Raw genomic sequence first — 20260 nt, 5'->3', positions numbered from 1 at the left:
TCTTCCTCAAAAAGCATAGCCCGCGAGTTGGTCCATGTCTTTTCCCGGACAGGTCTGCCAAAGGAGATCCTGACTGACCAGGGTACACCTTTCATGAGCAAGGTGATGAGGGAGTTATGCAAAGCCCTGAAGATCTCCCAGTTGAGGACCTCGGTGTACCATCCCCAGTCAGATGGCCTTGTTGAGAGGTTTAACAAGACACTAAAGAGCATGCTGAGAAAAGCTATAGAGAAAGACGGTAGAGACTGGGATTGTCTCTTACCCTATCTGATGTTTTCCATTCGTGAAGTTCCACAGGCCTCCACAGGGTTCTCACCGTTTGAGCTTCTATATGGCCGACATCCACGAGGACTCCTGGATATAGCCAAGGAAACCTGGGAGGCCGAAGTCACACCCCACAGAAGCGTCATTGAGCATGTGGCCCTGATGCAGCAGAGGATTGCAAAGGTGATGCCTATCGTGAAAGAACACCTTCTCCAAGCACAAGAAGCTCAAGCCAGGGTCTACAACCGGTCTGCAAGAGTGAGGCAGTTCAATCCGGGAGACCGAGTTCTTGTGTTAGTTCCAACGGTGGAAAGCAAGTTCTTGGCCAAATGGCAAGGGCCATATGAGGTTGTCGAGAAACTTGGTGAGGTAAATTATAAAATTCACCAACCAGGAAGACGGAAACCATTCCAAGTTTACCATGTCAACCTCATCAAGCCATGGCAAGATAGAGAGCCGACAGCAACTCCGTCATTGTTAAGCAACCCAGAAGGTGAGGTTGGAGCGGTTACTATAGCAGAGACGCTATCAAAGACCCAGAAACAGCAGTGCCGGGAGTTACTCCAGAAAAACAGGGACCTGTTTTCAGAATTGCCAGGATACACGAAGGTCATAGAGCACGAGGTCCTAACAGAGCCACATGTGCGGGTGAATGTGAAACCTTATCGTATTCCTGAGGCTCGTCGAGAAGTTATCTCCAAGGAAGTGGAGCGTATGTTGAGGCTTGGGGTCATTGAGGAATCCAAGAGCGGTTGGTCGAGCCCAATTGTCCTGGTCCCAAAACCTGATGGAGAGTGGAGGTTTTGCAACGACTATCGGAAGTTGAATGAAGTCTCCAAGTTCGACGCTTATCCCATGCCCCGTATTGATGAGCTCATCGAAAGGCTTGGGCACGCCAGATATATATCCACCTTGGATTTGACAAAGGGGTATTGGCAGATCCCCATGGCACAGGAAGCCAAGGAGAAGACGGCCTTTTCGACACCTGATGGATGCTTCCAATATGCCCGGATGCCGTTTGGCCTACAGGGAGCTCCGGCGACCTTCCAGAGGGCTATGGATAGAGTCCTTGCACCCCATAAGGCCTACGCTGCTGCGTACCTAGATGATATCGTCATCTTTAGCCCGGACTGGGAGAGTCATCTGGAGAAAGTCCAAGCGGTGTTGGATGCTATAAGAGAGGCCGGATTTACTATAAACCCGAAGAAGTGCGCCTTGGGTAAAGAAGAAGCTAAGTACCTTGGATACATAGTGGGTCATGGAGAAATAAAACCCCAAATCAATAAAGTGGAGGCAATCCAAACATGGCCAAAACCAGTTTCCAAGAAACAAGTTAAAGCCTTCCTGGGAATCGTGGGATATTACAGGAGGTTCATCCCAAACTTCGCCACGATGGCTGCGCCTCTGACTGACCTGCTAAAAGGGACAAAATCAGTAATGGTTAAGTGGTCCGAAGAAACAGAGTCAGCCTTCCAAGAAATGAAAAACGCTTTGTGTAAGCAACCCGTTCTGATGGCCCCAAAATTCAAGAAAGAGTTTATTCTTCAGACAGATGCCTCAGATGTTAGGGTGGGAGCAGTCCTTTCCCAAGAACTACATGGGGAGGAGCATCCTGTTCTCTATATGAGTAGGAAGCTGTCCTCATCTGAAAAGAACTACTCAGTCGTTGAGAAGGAGTGCTTGGCCATAAAATGGGCAGTGGACACATTGCGGTACTATCTGCTGGGACGTAAATTTAGACTGGTATCTGACCATGCCCCGCTTAAGTGGATGAGAGAAACGAAAGGAAGAAATGCTAGAGTCACCCGTTGGTTCTTAGCCCTGCAGGACTTCAGTTTCCATGTGGAACATAGGGCCGGAAAGCTGCACGGTAATGCGGATGCCCTACGAGAATCCCTTGTTTAGTGGGGGAAAGTGCCAAGCCCCACGGCTTTAGGCAGAGGGGGGAGGTATGTAGCATGGCTAAAGGGTTTGTAGTCGATGGGAGGTATGTGCCACATAAGTGCCTGGTTGCTGTAATGTAGCCCGGAGTATTCCTTTTTTTGCACATAATCTTGTATATGTGTTTCAGGACCTGTGGTAATGTCAGACCACATGGCTAATCATGTGATGGGTTACTGGGTGGGGTTAGCTCTTTATAAGACTGGCTAATCCTTTACACAGCAGATATGTGTGGAGGTGAAACCCTCCTGAGTGTGTTATGGCTTCAGGACTGAGCCGGATGAACTGGACACTTGCTTTTCTTTGCCTGAACCAAAGGCCCATTTTGCTTTCTGTTATTTGCCACATGGTTTATGAAGCAATAAACCCAGTGAACTTTAAAGGAACACGTCTCCTGAGTGTCAGCCGTCGCAGCTGAGTGAGTGAAATCCTTACATAAGTATTTTGTGTGACATATCTCTGTGATTTAATTGCATAAAAATTCAAATTTGGAAAATTGCGAAATTTTCATAATTTTCGCCAAATTTCCGTTTTTTCACAAATAAACGCAGGTACTATCAAAGAATTTTTACCACTATCATGATGTACAATATGTCTCGAGAGAATAGTGTCAGAATCACTGGGATCCGTTGAAGCGTTCCAGAGTTATAACCTCATAAACGGACAGTGGTCAGAATTGTAAAAATTGGCCCGGACATTAACGTGCAAACCACCCTTGGGGGTAAAGGGGTTAAAGTTGATCAAAACTTTTACATTTTGTATTTTGAACTAATTGAGATATTAGATACATTCCCTTCTCATATGTTTTGAAACTCGTAAGCTTCTGTATCTCCAAAAGACCCGTATTATGCCAAAAGGGGCAATATTCTATATATCCTGATACACCCAATAATATTTTACCTATAGCCCATAATTTGAAAATCATAGCACGCATTGGATGTCTCATGTTGATTTGTAAACTTCCTACTGTGAAAGATTCCACAGGGTTTTTTCCATTTTGTGCCCTCTATTACCAACCATCCCTCTTTATCATAGCCTCTTATGTCTCCCAACCTCTAAAGTGCTGCATTTGTGACACAATGTAGTACATCCACGGATTTGGTACTGCCAAACTCCCATCTTTCTTTTCCCTCTGAAGTATGTCTAATCCAATCCTCGCATTTTGCTTCTTCCAAATAAGTTCCCTGAACAAAGTATTAACCTTATTGAAAAATGGCCTATGTATGCAGATCCGATCATTATTTAATAGATACACAAGTTGCGGCATAAACACAATTTTAATCAGGTTAGCTCTGCCAATGACAGACAGCGGAAGATGGCGCCAGGTGCTAACCTTAGTGCTAAATTGGGCTAACAGGGGGTCCAAGTTATGGGATTGGTATTCTATTGGTGTCACATTAATAATTATTCTCAGATATGTAAATTTATCTCCCACTGGCATCTGTAATTATAGAGTTATGAACTCTGGTGAGAGGGTCTATGGTCATCAGAGCTAATTTTGACCAATTTAGCAGGAGCCCAGTCCACTTTCCAAACACCTCAATAATATTCATGGCCAGTATTCTAGAGGTTTGAACCTTTCCTAAATATAGAAGTAGGTCATCTGCGTAGAGAGATACCATCTGTTCAATTTGACCACATTTAAATCCTCTAATTTCCCTGGAGTATTAAAGAAAGGCTGTGAATGGTTCTATATCTATCTCAAATAATAAAGGGGAGACAGGACACCCTCCCTGGTGCCTCTTTCCAGATTAAAGGGCTCAGAAATGCATCCATGAACCCAAATTCTTTCTCTTGGAGAGACATATAATAGTTTAACCCATCTTATGAATCTAGAGCCAAATCCCATTTTGGGCAAAACAGTCGATAGTTCCATTCCACGCTGTCAAATGTCTTGAAGGCATCCAGTGACAGAATTGTTCTCCCCTGATCCCTCCAAACTAAGTTGAAGACCCAAAGTTAATCGTCTGATATTTATGGTTGATTTATGTGGGATAACTCTTGTTTGGTCTTCATGTACCACTGATTTTATCACTCAGGACAGCCTATTGGCCAGTACCTTTGCAAACAATTTGACATCAACTGGAAAGAGATAGGGCGATAAGACTCCAGAAGAGAAGCCTTTTCTAGGTTTTAAAATCAGCAAAATTTTAGCCCGTCTCATTGTCATAGGAAGTGAACCCGTCTCTCTGCATCCTCAATCGCAGTCAGTAAAAGGGGTATCAGCAGGGGAGCATACATCTTTAAAAAAACAGCAATCCAACTGCCCCTGTGGTCTTTTCAGTTTGTATTTGGCTTAAAGTCTCCTCTAATACCTCTAATAGTATTTCACTATTTAAGAGCTCTATTTTCATTAGCTAGTCTAGAGATGGGAATATTTGTAAGAAACTGCACTATCTCCTCCATCTTAGAGTTAGATTTTGCAGTGTAAAGCTTAGCGTAATAATTACCTACGGGTTCTAGGATTTCCTCATTTTCCTTAATCACCTTCCCACTATCCAAAGTCAAACTAGCTATTTGTGATGTGCCTTCCTGAGCCCTGATAATTGTAGCTAAAAGGTGTCCCGCACTTTCACCCTCTGTGAAGAATTTCAGTTTAATAAAAAATTAATATTAAAAGCTAGAGACATCAACTGCTCTTTTAATGCAGTTTGACCATAATGCTATGGGGTTGCTTTGCTGCGTTTGGAGTCCTTGACCATATCACAGGAATCATGAAATCAGAGAATTATCAAAAAATTTTAGAGCAAAATTTTCCCAGTGTAGAAAAAAACTTGGTTTGAGTCGAAGATCATGGGTCCTCCAGCAAAACAATTACCTAAAGCCCACACACAAAAGTGCACAGGAATAGTTGAAAAAGAAAAAAATAGACTGTTTTAAAATGGCCAGCAATGAGTCAACCCCATTGAAAAAACTTGAACATACTAAAATCTGACCTTGACATTACAATTTTGCAAAACAATCTAGATAAGATGTCTGAATGGGCAAACACTTGGCAAACGAGGTTTAATGTAGAAAAATGTGTAAAATGAGTAATGCACTTAGGACGGAGTAATCCTATAAATGCATATACATAAAATGGGACCATTGTTGGGACTACAGAACAGGAGAAGGGCTTGGGTAGTCTGAGTGCTGCTGCTAAACTTATTTGTAAATAATGTCAGCAGCAGCTGCAAAAGCAAACAAGATTTTAGGGTATATAAACGGAGAGAAAATCCTGGGACCCCAATGTATTTCCTGGGACCCCAATGTATTATTACCCCTTTATAAATCACTGGTGAGGCCACATCTAGAATGTGGGATCCAGTTTTGGACCCCACATTTAAAAAGGATTTTCAGAAATTTAGAATCAGTTCGAAGGCGGGCAACTAAATTATTACAAGAGATGGAAGGCCTCTCATATGATGAGAGGTTGAAAAAGTTGGGCTTGTTTAGCTTAGAAAAAAGACGCATTAGAGGAGATCTCATTTATATGTATAAATATTTGTCTGGTCAGTACAAAGGACTGGCGCATGACTTATTCCTTCCATGGGCCATAATAAGGACCAGGGGTCACTCATTAAGTTTGGAAGAAAGGCGATTCCGACAGCTACAGTTAGAGCAGTCAGAATTTGGAATGCCCTACCACAAGATGCAGTAATGGCTGACACTATGACAGCTTTTAAAAAAGGGATGGATGCTTTCCTCAACACACATAATATTGCGGATTATGTGGGTTACAAAATTAACAATTGAAAAATAAAAGAGCTGACCATGTAGTCCAAAGTACTGTATTATAGTTAGAGAAGTCAATTTATTAAGTAAATCAGGTAAAAATAACAGAAAAAACAACAATGAATAAAGTGCGATAAAAATTTAAAATGAAACAACAAGGACGCTCTCCCAGAACAATAGTAACTATAAAGCTGGTTGAAAAGGTGAAATAAAGGTATACACAGCACAGAGAATAGTATACATAATAGTATAAAACAAAGAGCAGGATTGTGCAAAATATATGCAGGTGAATAAAGTGCTCTACTATAATACTTTGGACTACATGGTCAGTTCTTTTGATCTTTTGATTTTCCTGTGTTTTTCCGACTTTCCGCACATTATCACTCAGGTCTGGCTTCTTGGTCGCAGGGATATCACTCCTTTCCGATTATATACTGCAATCTTACTAAAGTACAATAGACACTCTGACACCAGTACCAGTGTTGTATGTGGTGCAAATCATGCTTGTGGAGTGGGTACAGATGAAGGACCTTTGCACCCTTCAGCACAGTTTTGAAATAGTTACCTATATGGTTAGTGCTGACGATGCCATCAACAGCATTAATATTCTGGCCATCTACGTGCTGGAGAACACTTTGAATAGTCTGCATGAGGTGGTGGTGAGGTGATCTCAGAGGAAGAGGTGGAAGCAGAGGAGGATGCAGAAGGGATAACAATTTCTCATATTTTACACAGGCGGGTGCCATAGGAGGGTGGCTTACAGTGATCAATGGGGGCTCATAGTACCAGATAAACTGTTAGTGAAGGTGCAGGAGCCAAGAAGCAAATGGAGGAGGACAAGGTAATGGACATGCAACAGTCAAGAGATGAAGAGAATAATGATCCCCTCCCTCTTCTCTTTGGTTGGCGATGGAGGAAGCAACCTTGAGTGTTACCCCACCACCAACACACCATGAACTTGGACCTCATGGAACCACCCAACACATGAGCACCTTCTTGCCACACTTCTCTTCAACATGATTCCCATATTCTAAGGGTTAGTAATAGTGCTGACTACCGAGTTGCCACTATGTTAAATCCATGGTACATTTAGCCAGATGCAGTGGCGTAACTACAAAGTTAGGGGCCCCGGTGCGAACTTCCAAATGGGGCCCCCCCCTGCAGCCCTGCAATACAACTCAATGTAACCCCCATAGAATAATGGCCACACATGATGCTCAATACTGTATAACGGCCACCACACATGATGCTGCATACTGTATAATGGCCACACATGATGCTGCATACTGTATAATGGCCACACATGATGCTCCATAGTGTATAATGGCCACACATGATGCTCCATAGTGTATAATGGCCACACATTGCTCCATACTGTATAATGGCCAGACAGTGCTACATACTGTATAATGACCACCCACACATAGTGCTCCATAGTGTATAACGGCCACACAGATTTCCATACTGTATAATGATCCCACATAATGCTCAATACTGTATAATGACCACAAATGATGCTCCATACTGTATAACGGCCACACATGATGCTCAATACTGTATAATGACCCCCCTCCTGTATGCATGGCTCATCTCCCTCCTATCCCATATACATAGCTCATATTACCCCTCCTGCATGCATGACTCATATCTCCCCATGTATGCATGGCTCATATTCCCCCCCTGTATGCATGGCTCATATTCCGCCCCTGTATGCATGGCTTATATTCCCCCCTGTATGCATGGCTCATATTCCCCCCCCTGTATGCATGGCTCATATTCCCCCCTGCATGGCTCATATTCCCCCCTGCATGGCTCATATTCCCCCCTGCATGGCTCATATTCCCCCCTGCATGGCTCATATTCCCCCCTGCATGGCTCATATCCCCCCCTGCATGGCTTATATTCCCCCCTGCATGGCTCATATCCCCCCCTGCATGGCTTATATTCCCCCCTGCATGGCTTATATTCCCCCCTGTATGCAGGCTTATCTCTCCGCTCCTGCTCGGCGCGCCGGCTTATGTCCTCCTTCATCCCCCGGCCCTCATACTCACCTGTCTTCCCACTGCACGGCCGTGCCGACATCCCTCGCGCTCTGTCCCGACTCCAGGCGGCGGCGCCGGCGCAGCACCTTCTTCCTGCTTGAGCGGTCGTGTGACACCGTTCATTAAGATCATGAATATGCGCATATTCATGATCTTAATGAGCGGTGTCACGTGACCGCTCAAGCAGGAACGAGCTGCAGTGCAGACGCCGAGACCATCGCTGGAGCAGGGTGAGTATTCAAGGCAGCGGCAGCGGCGGCGGCGGGGGGGGCCCTGGAGCGGGGGGAGGCACTGCCAGTCCGAGCCTGCCTGCCGGGCCCGGGCCCCTGACCTGCCGGGCCCGGTCGCACTGGCGACCGCTGCGACCGCGGTAGTTACGCCACTGGCCAGATGCTTCCCCTCTCACAGGCTGGAGTATCGAAACATGCTTGTAGACAGTTTGAAGGGTGGTTTTACCAAGACAGCAGTGAGGCACACAGTGTGCATCCCAGTTCTAGTTGTCCAACCCCTGGAATGTCAAGGCATCATCGCAAAAACATTAGCAGCAATGTAAGTGGCATAAGCAATTTCTGTGAGTTGTTTTACATATTTTTTCAGACTAGCCCATTCACCAGCAGAACAGAGTACAAGTCTGACACGTGATCGACTGGAGAGTATTGTGCAGGAGTATCTGGAGCTTAATGTCAATGCCATCAGGGGGAATTTGACTCTTTTGCATTTTGGTCTTCATGGATATGGAAGTGTGACCTGAGCTTGCCTGTCATGCCTTGAGGTTTTGTCATGCCCGGCAGCCAGCGTTCTCTAAGAACGTGTCTTCAGCACTACCTGGTGGTATCCTGACAGATAAGTGCATCCTGCTGTCCCCTGAAAGTGTAGACTGCCTAGCTTTCATCAAAATGATCAAGTCATGGATCTCCAATGACTTTTGAACCCTAGCTGCAGACTGGGCAGACTAGGGGATGGTGTGGTTTATAATGTCATGCATTGAAATCGTGTTATTGCAGTCTGTGAGATCTTTGTGGTGTTTCTGTGCCTGCTGTTGCTACTGCTGCTGATGTTGCAAACAATTTTTTTTAAATGTGGAAACTCCAAGTTGGGTCTCGATCTGGTGGGTTACCTGTAGCAGAAGTTGTGCCAGAAGCCTAGTATACTGTTTTTATTCTGTGGAAATTGTTACCACATTAGTGCTGTGTGACAATTTTCTGAAATGTGGAGACGCCAAGGTGGGTCTCCATCTGGTGGCTTGCCTGTAGTAGAAGGTGTGCTGGGTGGTGGAACCACTGGGCCATAGACCAAGAAAGACCTGGGGGGGCGTGACTAGGAGTCTCACCCAATATAACCACAGATACACAGCAGCATACGACACCGAGATTCGAGGAGAGACTAGAAAGGTGGTCCAGGTGCTATTCCAGAACTGACCTTGAGTAATTGCAGCTGAGGGAATGTCCAATGGATGCAGACAGGTGGAGTGAGATGACAGGTACCACAGATGCAGACGGGACTGGCTGATGAGAATATGGGCAAATGGCAGTTGCAGGCTGGGTATGTGTATAGACAGGCTGGCGGGCATGGCTGATAGACAGGCTGTTGGCACAGCTGATAAACAGGATGGCGGGCATGGCTGATAGACAGGCTGGCATTCAAAAATACAAGCACTGGGAACTGAGAAGGATATTTAGGAGCAAACTTACAGCATTAAATACTCTAAATAATAAGTGCTCCTCAGCCTTCTTTTAAGAAATCAGGATCACGCATGCCCTAAGCACTGTGCCCGGGTTATCTGCGAGCAGTGCAGACCCCGGGCAGCTGCAGGAGAATGAAGATGGGGTGCAGGACCGCAGCGGTATTTATGTTGGCACCTCTGCTGGGGGAGGGAAGCAGAGGCTTCGGAGACAAGGCAGGAGGCGGAGTGGGACGTGTAGGGCTGTGTTGGTGAGAGCGTCAGTGATGGTACCTTGACGCCCCCACTTTTTCAGGCCTACAAGGAACCTCTTCAGTAGTATAGGTGCATGGATTTTCTCCCTTTGTTCCCAGGACCTCTTCGTTGAGCCAAACTCCTCCCAATCAACAAGAATTTTTTTTTTTCATATTAATTGGAAGGGGTTTGGCTCAGGTGTTTGGAAGGGGTTTAGCTCAGGGGGAAGCAGACAACTGGAAGGAAGTTGTCTCAGGGTCTTGTTCTGGGCATGAGAAGGAAAAGGCGAGATGAAATCTGCAACATCCTTGTACAGGGTCGGCGACCAATAATGTCGAGAGATTAGGAGGACTTTTTTTTCTGACCAGCATGCCCAGCCACCTTAGAAGAATGGCACCACTGAAGAACCCACTTCCTATCGGGGTCGGCCACATAAGCCTTACCAGAAGGGAGTCGGGACAAATCTAATGGAACAACCGTAATAACCTTGGAGGGCTTGGTGATATGTTAGGGCTCCTCCTCTTGGTCGGAAGACAGGGATGATCTAGAGAGGGCGTCTGCCTTGACATTTTTATCTGCTGGCCAAAAATGGAGATAGAAATTGAAGCGGATGAAAAGCATAACCACTGGGCTTGTCATAGATTAAGTCACTGTGCTGATTGCAGATATGCCAAGGTCTTGTGGTCACTGTATATAAACACTGGATGCATTGCTCTCTCAAACAAGAAGCAACATTCTTCTAAAGATAGTTTTAAAGCCAACAGTTCACAATCTCCAATAAAATAATTGCATTCAGCAGTGGAGAAAATCTTGGAGAAGAAGCTGCTGGTCACCATGCAGCCGGAAGAAGACTTCTGGGTGAGAACATCTCTGGCCCCAGAAGAGGAAACATCCACCTCAAGAAAAAAACTGTTTGCCACTGTCTGGATGATGCATCACAGGAGCTGAGGAGAAAGCCTGTTTCAAAGACATAAAGGCGTTTTCTGCATTGGGAGACAATACCTTAGAATTGGCCCGCTTGTGGGTCAGAGCTAAAATGGGAGCCGACCAGGAGGAGTAATGAGGTATGAACTGACGATAGTAGTTTGTGAAGCCGAGGAACAGCTGAATGGCATTTCAACCATCAGGCCGAGGTCACTTTAAAACGGTGGATACTTTTTCAGGATCCATGTTCAGGCCAAATCCGGGAAAAATACTAAGATATTGCCCAGGGACACCACCACACACGTGTAGAGAAGATCCCGGAAGATGTCATTCAATAGTTCATGAAAGACGGCTAGTGCATTTCAGAGACCAAATGGCATTACCGATACTCATAGTGGCCATCTCCTTGACAAAGTCGGATCAGATTGTATGATTCCCTCAGGTCGAGTTTAGTCAAGATTGTGGACCCTTTTAAACGATCGAACAGCTCAGAGATGAGAGGCAGAGGATATTTAATTTTTACCGTGATCTGATTCAATCCCTTGAATCGATACAGGGTCAGAGAGAGCTGATCTTATTTGCGAAAAAGAATCCAGCCCCAGCCAGGGAGGATGTCTTCTCGATAAAACTCCTGGTCAAGTTCTCAATATATTCAGACATAGCATGGGTCTTGGCTTGAGACAGGGGATAGATTTGACCTCTAGGAGGGAATGCACTCAGAAAGAGGTCAATGGGACTGTCATTTGGCCAATGTGGTGGTAAGGTCTCTACCTCCTTTTTGTCAAAGACTTCGGCATACACCAAATACGATGCAGGCAAACCTGGTAGGTTAGATGGAGAAACCAGAGGTTGAGTTGGATGGATGGGAACAAGGCTGGTCTCGTGGCATGCCTGTCCACAACTGAGGACTTCTCCAGAACCCCAATCCAAGATGGGCTTGTGTCTCCGCAGCCACAGCAAACGTAAGAGCAGAGGATGAGATAAACTGGACAGCACATAAAGAGATATCTTCTCAGAATGTAACATCCCCACCAGTAGCTCCATGGGCTCTGTAGCAAACTGGATGATCTCAGAGAGGGACTCCCCATCCACTACAGAGATCACTATCCATCCCAGCCCTAGAAGAAACACGGCCAGGGTCGTCGAAGATTTTACGCAAGGCTTCCAGGAAGGACTGGAAATTCTACACCCCCGGATCCCCTCTTTCTCAAAGAGGATTGAGCCATGCCAGGGCTTCACCACATTGATGGGACACGATGAATGCCTTGGCTCGAAAATGATCATGTAGATCAAAACGTCACCACAGAGGGCAGAATAAAGGAACTGCGATTTTTCACCAACGTAAGAGGCGCTGTCTTCATTTTCTATTTGAATGTTTGGATATTTTCCAGGAAGGACTCTCTGGAATTGACATGCGCCTCTCTTGTGGGTAATAGTTAACCCTTTATTTGCTATGAGGTGCTGTGAATTGTTTATTCCTTGAATACATGTGGAGGTGAGAGTGTCAGTGTCTCTACTGGGGAAGGGAATAAAGAGACACCAGTGTTGCAGAAGGTGTGTCAGAGGCCTTTTATACTGTTTCTACTCAGTGGAAATTGATGTCGCTTTAGTGGTGTGTGACAATTATTTTTGAAATGTGGAGGCTCCAGGTTGGGTCTCCATATATGGGTTGCCTGTGTAAGTAGGGCTCCCAGACAGGTAGGCCTGCACTCACTTTCAGTAAACTACATGTTTTACTTTCCATACAGTTTTCTACCAAAACTACTGTATGAAACTGATATTTGTGCCATCTGAGTGTGGCTGGAATAATTAAAAAAAATTAGAAGTGTTGCATTTAGGTATCACGTATCCCAGCAAAGAAAACTAAGAAGGTTTACACTGTTCCCTTAATCACCAGGTCCTCATGGTCACTTTAATTCCAAGCTGTAAATGCTGGGCCAAATCCTGACACCACATGCAAGGCCCATGGCTGACTGTTACTGTGCCATTTGTAAATTTCTAGTGTGAGTCACTTGATGCCACTTTTCATGGTGTCTGCCACTAAGGGTACCGTCACACAGTGGCACTTTGATCGCTAGGACGGCACGATCTGTGACGTTCCAGCAATATCGTTACGATCTCGCTGTGTCTGACACGCTACTGCGATCAGGGACCCCACTGAGAATCGTACGTCATAGCAGATCGTCTGAAACTTTATTTCGTCTCTGGATCTCCCGCTGACATCGCTGAATCGGCATGTGTGACGCCGATTCAGCGATGTCTTTACTGGTAACCAGGGTAAACATCGGGTTACTAAGCGCAGGGCCGCGCTTAGTAACCCGATGTTTACCCTGGTTACCAGCGTAAACGTAAAAAAACAAACACTACATACTTACCTTTCGTGTCTGTCCTCCGGCGCTGTGCTTCTCTGCACTGGCTGTGAGCGCCGGCCAGACGGAAAGCACAGCGGTGACGTCACCGCTCTGCTTTACGGCTTACCGGCGCTGACAGTGCAGAGGAAAGCACATCGCCGGAGGAGGGACACGGAATGTAAGTATGTAGTGTTTGTTTTTTTTACGTTTACGCTGGTAACCAGGGTAAACATCGGGTTACTAAGCGCGGCCCTGCGCTTAGTAACCCGATGTTTACCCTGGTTACCAGGGGACTTCGGGATCGTTGGTCGCTGGAGAGCTGTCTGTGTGACAGCTCTCCAGCGACCACACAGCGACGAAACAGCGACGCTGCAGCGATCGGCATCGTTGTCGTATCGCTGCAGCGTCGTTTCAGTGTGACGGTACCCTAATTTTAGCTGTTCTGGAAGTTTTTTGTCACACCTTAAGGTGTTGTGTATATGTTTGGTTTGGCCTCCCTTTCAATCTAATGTCGTTCTAAACGTTCAGTGAATCAAACCGAACCAAACCTTGAAAGGTTGGCTTTTCTCTACTAGGGAGCCCAACCTGTAAATCCATTTACATCCCTGTTTGGCAAGATTTTACCCCAAATCACTTCCTCTAAAACCCACTGTAGCGACATCTATGTGACGGGGGTATGCGACAGCAGGAAGAGACACAAGGCCGATAAACAAGCCAACAAGATTTATTGGAACAGGGACTGCGACAACTCAAATGAAAGTAATTCTAAAGCATCCGTAAGTAGTCCACAATGATTTCCCACAATGAGTCCACACAAAGAGAGCAGAGCTGGGGGTGCCACCTGGCAATCCGAGACCAGGGAAATAGAAATAGTCCTTGAGTGAATTCAATGGCTCCAGAAGATGAGGGACACAACACAGTCCCACGTGGCAGCTTCTAACAATACACACGGTCACTGGGATCTCGCCTCAGCATAAGATCCCAGCTCTTCGCAAGTCACCACATAACAACAGTCTTCATATTCAGTCCTTAACCCCTCTGTGACCTTGGACGTACTATCCCGTCGAGGTGCCCTGGGCCTATCTGACCCTTGACGGGATAGTACGTCCTGCCCTTTAATGCGATACCGCGACTTAAGTCGCGGTGATCGCATTAAAATTCCGACGCCATCTCACCTGGGGGGAGATGGCCTCGGCATCCAGGGCATTGTCGCCGCCCACCCGCCCTCTCGATCGCTGTGATTGGCTGTTCAATTCTGAACAGCCAATCACAGCCATTCTCATTGTTTCAGCCAATCGGAGCGGCTGAAACAATGAGGTCACAGGCTAGGATCGAGTACCGATGTACTCGATCCTAGGTCCGGTGCCTGGCAACGCCAGGCACCGGCAAGAACAGCCCGGATTGGCGCGATCGCCGATCGCATCGATCGCGCCAATCGCAGGGCACCGCGCGGTATTACCGCGCTGTGCCCTGCCGGAACCTGCGTGGATCGGTGCTCTAATAGCACCGATCCTAGGATAGGACACAGTGCAGGCCCAGCAGGGCCTGCAGGAGCCGATTGGCGCGATCGATGTCATCGTCGATCGCGCCAATCACAGGGCGCAGCGGCGATCACTCTGTGACCGCTCTGTGCCCTGCAGGTGACCTGGCTGTGACCTGCCTAGGATGGCGCGAACAGATCCGATCCTAGGCAGGTCACAGCCAGGTCACCAGGAAAGCTCTGATTGGTGGGATCGATGTTATGGTCGATCCCACCAATGACAGGTCACAGCAGCAGCATGACCGCTCTGTGACCTGTCTGTGTCACCTGCCTGACCTGTGTATGACCGCTCTGCAGGGTCCTCATTCTAGCTGAGGATTCCTACAGAGCGGTCATACTGCTGGATCTCCCTGCTGGATTTTGTGCCTGGATCTCCCTGCCGTGCTGGGTATTGTGGTGCCACAGCAGCCTGTAGCACCACAATCCCTGCTAAAGAAAGAAGACAACTAAACGTAAGTTTTATCCCTGATCCCTGCCCAATCCCCATTCATCCACCCCAATCCCCGTTCATCCACCCCAATCCCCGTTCATCCACCCCAATCCCCCCTTCCCCCTCTTTTTACCCCCTCCACCCCCATTTGTGCCGCCTCCGTGCGCACATTTAGTAGCCGCCGAGCGTTGATTGGTGACGCAGTTCACCGATCAACGCTCGCGCTCGCTTTTTTTCCCTCGCCCCCGTTGCGCCAACTCCGTACACACATTCCGCAGCCGCCAAAGTTTGATAAGTGACGCAGTTCACTTATCAGAGTTTGTGCCTGCCGTTTTCCTTTTTTTTTTTTCACCCCCCTTTTGCGCCACCTGACTACAACCGTACGTTTTGATCACTGATCCCTGCCCAATCCCCACTTCCACCCCCATCTCCCTTCCCCCTCTTTTTACCCCCCTTTGCACCTCCTTCCGTGCGCCCATTTAACAGCCGCCGAACGTTGATTGGTGACGTAGTTCACCGATCAACGCTCGCGCTCGCTTTTTTCCCTCACCCCCGTTGCGCCAACTCCGTACACACATTCCGCAGCCGCCGAAGTTTGATAAGTGACGCAGTTCACTTATCAGAGTTTGTGCCTGCCGTTTTCCCTTTTTTTTTTTTTCACCCCCCTTTTGCGCCACCTGACTACAACCGTACGTTTTGATCACTGATCCCTGCCCAATCCCCACTTCCACCCCCATCTCCCTTCCCCCTCTTTTTACCCCCCTTTGCACCTCCTTCCGTGCGCCCATTTAACAGCCGCCGAACGTTGATTGGTGACGCAGTTCACCGATCAACGCTCGCGCTCGCTTTTTTTCCCTCACCCCCGTTGCGCCAACTCCGTACACACATTCCGCAGCCGCCAAAGTTTGATAAGTGACGCAGTTCACTTATCAGAGTTTGTGCCTGCCGTTTTCCTTTTTTTTTTTTCACCCCCCTTTTGCGCCACCTGACTACAACCGTACGTTTTGATCACTGATCCCTGCCCAATCCCCACTTCCACCCCCATCTCCCTTCCCCCTCTTTTTACCCCCCTTTGCACCTCCTTCCGTGCGCCCATTTAACAGCCGCCGAACGTTGATTGGTGACGTAGTTCACCGATCAACGCTCGCGCTCGCTTTTTTCCCTCACCCCCGTTGCGCCAACTCCGTACACACATTCCGCAGCCGCCGAAGTTTGATAAGTGACGCAGTTCACTTATCAGAGTTTGTGCCTGCCGTTTTCCCTTTTTTTTTTTTTCACCCCCCTTTTGCGCCACCTGACTACAACCGTACGTTTTGATCACTGATCCCTGCCCAATCCCCACTTCCACCCCCATCTCCCTTCCCCCTCTTTTTACCCCCCTTTGCACCTCCTTCCGTGCGCCCATTTAACAGCCGCCGAACGTTGATTGGTGACGCAGTTCACCGATCAACGCTCGCGCTCGCTTTTTTTCCCTCACCCCCGTTGCGCCAACTCCGTACACACATTCCGCAGCCGCCAAAGTTTGATAAGTGACGCAGTTCACTTATCAGAGTTTGTGCCTGCCGTTTTCCTTTTTTTTTTTTCACCCCCCTTTTGCGCCACCTGACTACAACCGTACGTTTTGATCACTGATCCCTGCCCAATCCCCACTTCCACCCCCATCTCCCTTCCCCCTCTTTTTACCCCCCTTTGCACCTCCTTCCGTGCGCCCATTTAACAGCCGCCGAACGTTGATTGGTGACGTAGTTCACCGATCAACGCTCGCGCTCGCTTTTTTCCCTCACCCCCGTTGCGCCAACTCCGTACACACATTCCGCAGCCGCCGAAGTTTGATAAGTGACGCAGTTCACTTATCAGAGTTTGTGCCTGCCGTTTTCCCTTTTTTTTTTTTTCACCCCCCTTTTGCGCCACCTGACTACAACCGTACGTTTTGATCACTGATCCCTGCCCAATCCCCACTTCCACCCCCATCTCCCTTCCCCCTCTTTTTACCCCCCTTTGCACCTCCTTCCGTGCGCCCATTTAACAGCCGCCGAGCGTTGATTGGTGACGCAGTTCACCGATCAACTCTCGCGCTCGCTTTTTTCCCTTCAGCCTTTTTGCGCAACCTCCGTACACACATCCCGCAGCCGCCAAACTTTGATAAGTGACGCAGTTCTCTTATCAGAGTTTGTGCCTGCCTTTTTTTTTTTTTTTACAGGTTTTTCTTCTCCTTTTAGCATTTTCTTTTCAGATAAGTTTGCACAAATCACTATCCCCCCACACATACACATACAGTTATCAATAAAGTGCACCCAATCACCATATTCACACAAAAATGTCCCGCTCGTCCCGTTCGTCCCAACAGCGCTATTCATTGGAGGAGGCATATGCTTTCCTTGCCTCCGACACTGATAGCGAGGGAGAGGATCCCACTTTTCTTCACTTTTCTGATTCTTCATCCTCTTCCTCCTCCTCCTCCTCTTCCTCCTCCTCCTCCTCTTCCTCCTCGGGTCCTGCGGAACCACCACGCAGACGCCCCAGGACAGAAGATGAGGCAGCCCCCACCACTCCTGAACCAGCGCTCCCCACTGCGGAACCCACATGGACCTCGCCCCCCGAAAATTACGAGCCACTGATTCCTGATTTTGTGGCAGAATCAGGAATCAAGTTTGACACCACGGGCCTCACAGAAACAGACTTTTTCAAAGTCTTTTTCTCTGAGGATTTTATTAACCTCATGGTGGAGCAAACTAATTTGTATGCTCGTCAATTTTTGGAGCAAAACCCCGGTACATCATTTTCCAACTGGTCTCCTGTAGACGCAGTTGAAATGATGCAGTTTTGGGGCCTGGTCCTCCACATGGGGATCGTGAAGAAGCCAGAAATGCGGCAATATTGGAGTGTAGATGTTTTATATAACACTCCAGTATTCCGAATGGCCATGGTTCGGAGACGTTTTGAGGCCATCCATAAATTCCTGCATTATTCCGATAATGCACAGTGTCCCGCACGAGATGACCCCAACTTTGACCGTCTGTTCAAAGTTCGGCCGGTCATCGAACACTTCAACAAAAAGTTTTCTGAAGTGTACGTGCCCAAAAGGGACATCTGCGTGGATGAGTCCTTGGTCCATTTTAAGGGGCGGCTCGGATTCCGTCAATACCTGCCCAACAAAAGGGCCAGGTACGGAATCAAACTCTACAAGCTGTGTGAGAGTGCCTCAGGGTACATCCACAGGTTTAGAGTGTATGAAGGGAAGGACAGCAGGATTGAACCCCCTGAGTGTCCTCCTGTCCTGGGAGTGAGTGGGAAGATCGTGTGGGATTTGGTGCACCCACTGCTGGATAAAGGTTATCACCTCTATACTGATAACTTTTATACCAGCATCCCACTCTACAAATCCCTCTCTGCGCGAGGTACCGCAGCCTGCGGTACTGTGCGCAAAAATCAGAGAGGCCTCCCAAAGACGCTACTTCGGCAGATGCTCAGAAAAGGTGAGAGCAAGGCCCAATGTAGCGACCACCTGCTGGTGGTCAAGTACAAGGACAAGAGGGATGTCCTTCTCTTGACCACCATACATGGTGATGGCAGAGCCCTCAGCACTGTACGGGGTACCTCTACACAGGTCTGCAAACCGGACTGTGTACTGGGCTACAACAAAAGCATGGGGGGGGTTGATCTCTCTGATCAACTCCTCCAACCATACAGTGCTTTGAGAAAGGCCAAGGTGTGGTACAAAAAGTTGGCCGTCCACATCGTACAAATGGCAATGCTCAACGCTTTCCTGCTGTTACGATGTGCACGCCACACCGATACGTCGTACCTTCAGTTCCAGGAGGTAGTGGTTAAGGCCCTGATATTTGGTACTCCGGAAGGAGAGGGCCCCAGTACTTCCGGAACTGAAGGTGCTCGTATCGTACCAGGCCAGCATTTTCCGGGGGTGGTCCCGCCAACCGGCAGAAAAGGTAAGCCGCAAAAAAGGTGCCGAGTGTGTTACAAAAGGGGAATACGCAAGGACACCATTTATCAATGCGACACCTGCCCCGAAAAACCTGGCCTGTGTATGAAGGATTGCTTCAGATTGTACCACACCTCCATGCACTACTAATTTACTTTACAAGAAAGCGTACATTAGTTCCAAAAAGGGGGCACATCTAGATAAGTTCCTTGGGGGGGGTCTAGGTTCCAAAATGATGTCACTTGTGGGTTTTTTTTACTGTTTAGGCACATCAGGGGCTCTGCAAACGGAACATGACGACCGCAGACAATTTCTGCATTCCAAAACGTCACAACTTCCCTTTCGAGCCCCAACGTGTGCCTAAACAGTTTTTTCCCACATATGGCGTACCAGCGTAATCAGGACAATTTGGACAACAACTTTTGATGTCCAATTTCTCCTGTTACCTTTGGGAAAATTAAAAATTGGGGACTAAAATATCATTTTTGTGGGAAAAAATAGGATTTTTTATTTTCACGCCTGGGCATTATAAACTTTAGTGAAGCACGTGGGGGTTCAAATTTCTCACCACACAACTAGATAAGTTCCTTAGGGGGTACAGTTTCCAAAATGGGGTCACTTGTGGGGGGTTTCTACTGTTTAGTCACATCAGGGGCTCTGCAAATGGAACATGATGCCAGCAGAACATTCCATCAAAGTCTGCATTCCAAAACGTCACTACTTCCCTTTCGAGCCCCAACGTGTGCCCAAACAGTAGTTCCTCCCCACATATGGGGTATCAGCGTACTCAGGACAAATTGGACAACAACTTTTGGGGTCCAATTTCTCCTGGTACCCTTGGGAAAATTAAAAATTGGGGACTAAAATATCATTTTTGTGGGAAAAAATAGGATTTTTTATTTTCACACCTGGGCATTATAAAGTTTAGTGAAGCACGTGGGGGTTCAAAATTCTCACCACACAACTAGATAAGTTCCTTAGGGGGTACAGTTTCCAAAATGGGGTCACTTGTGGGGGGTTTCTACTGTTTAGTCACATCAGGGGCTCTGCAAATGGAACATGATGCCAGCAGAACATTCCATCAAAGTCTGCATTCCAAAACGTCACTACTTCCCTTTCGAGCCCCAACGTGTGCCCAAACAGTAGTTCCTCCCCACATATGGGGTATCAGCGTACTCAGGACAAATTGGACAACAACT

Source organism: Ranitomeya imitator, chromosome 5 (assembly GCF_032444005.1).
Source record: "Ranitomeya imitator isolate aRanImi1 chromosome 5, aRanImi1.pri, whole genome shotgun sequence".
Classification (NCBI taxonomy): Eukaryota; Metazoa; Chordata; class Amphibia; order Anura; family Dendrobatidae; genus Ranitomeya; species Ranitomeya imitator.
Note: the sequence above shows the minus strand (reverse complement) of the source record.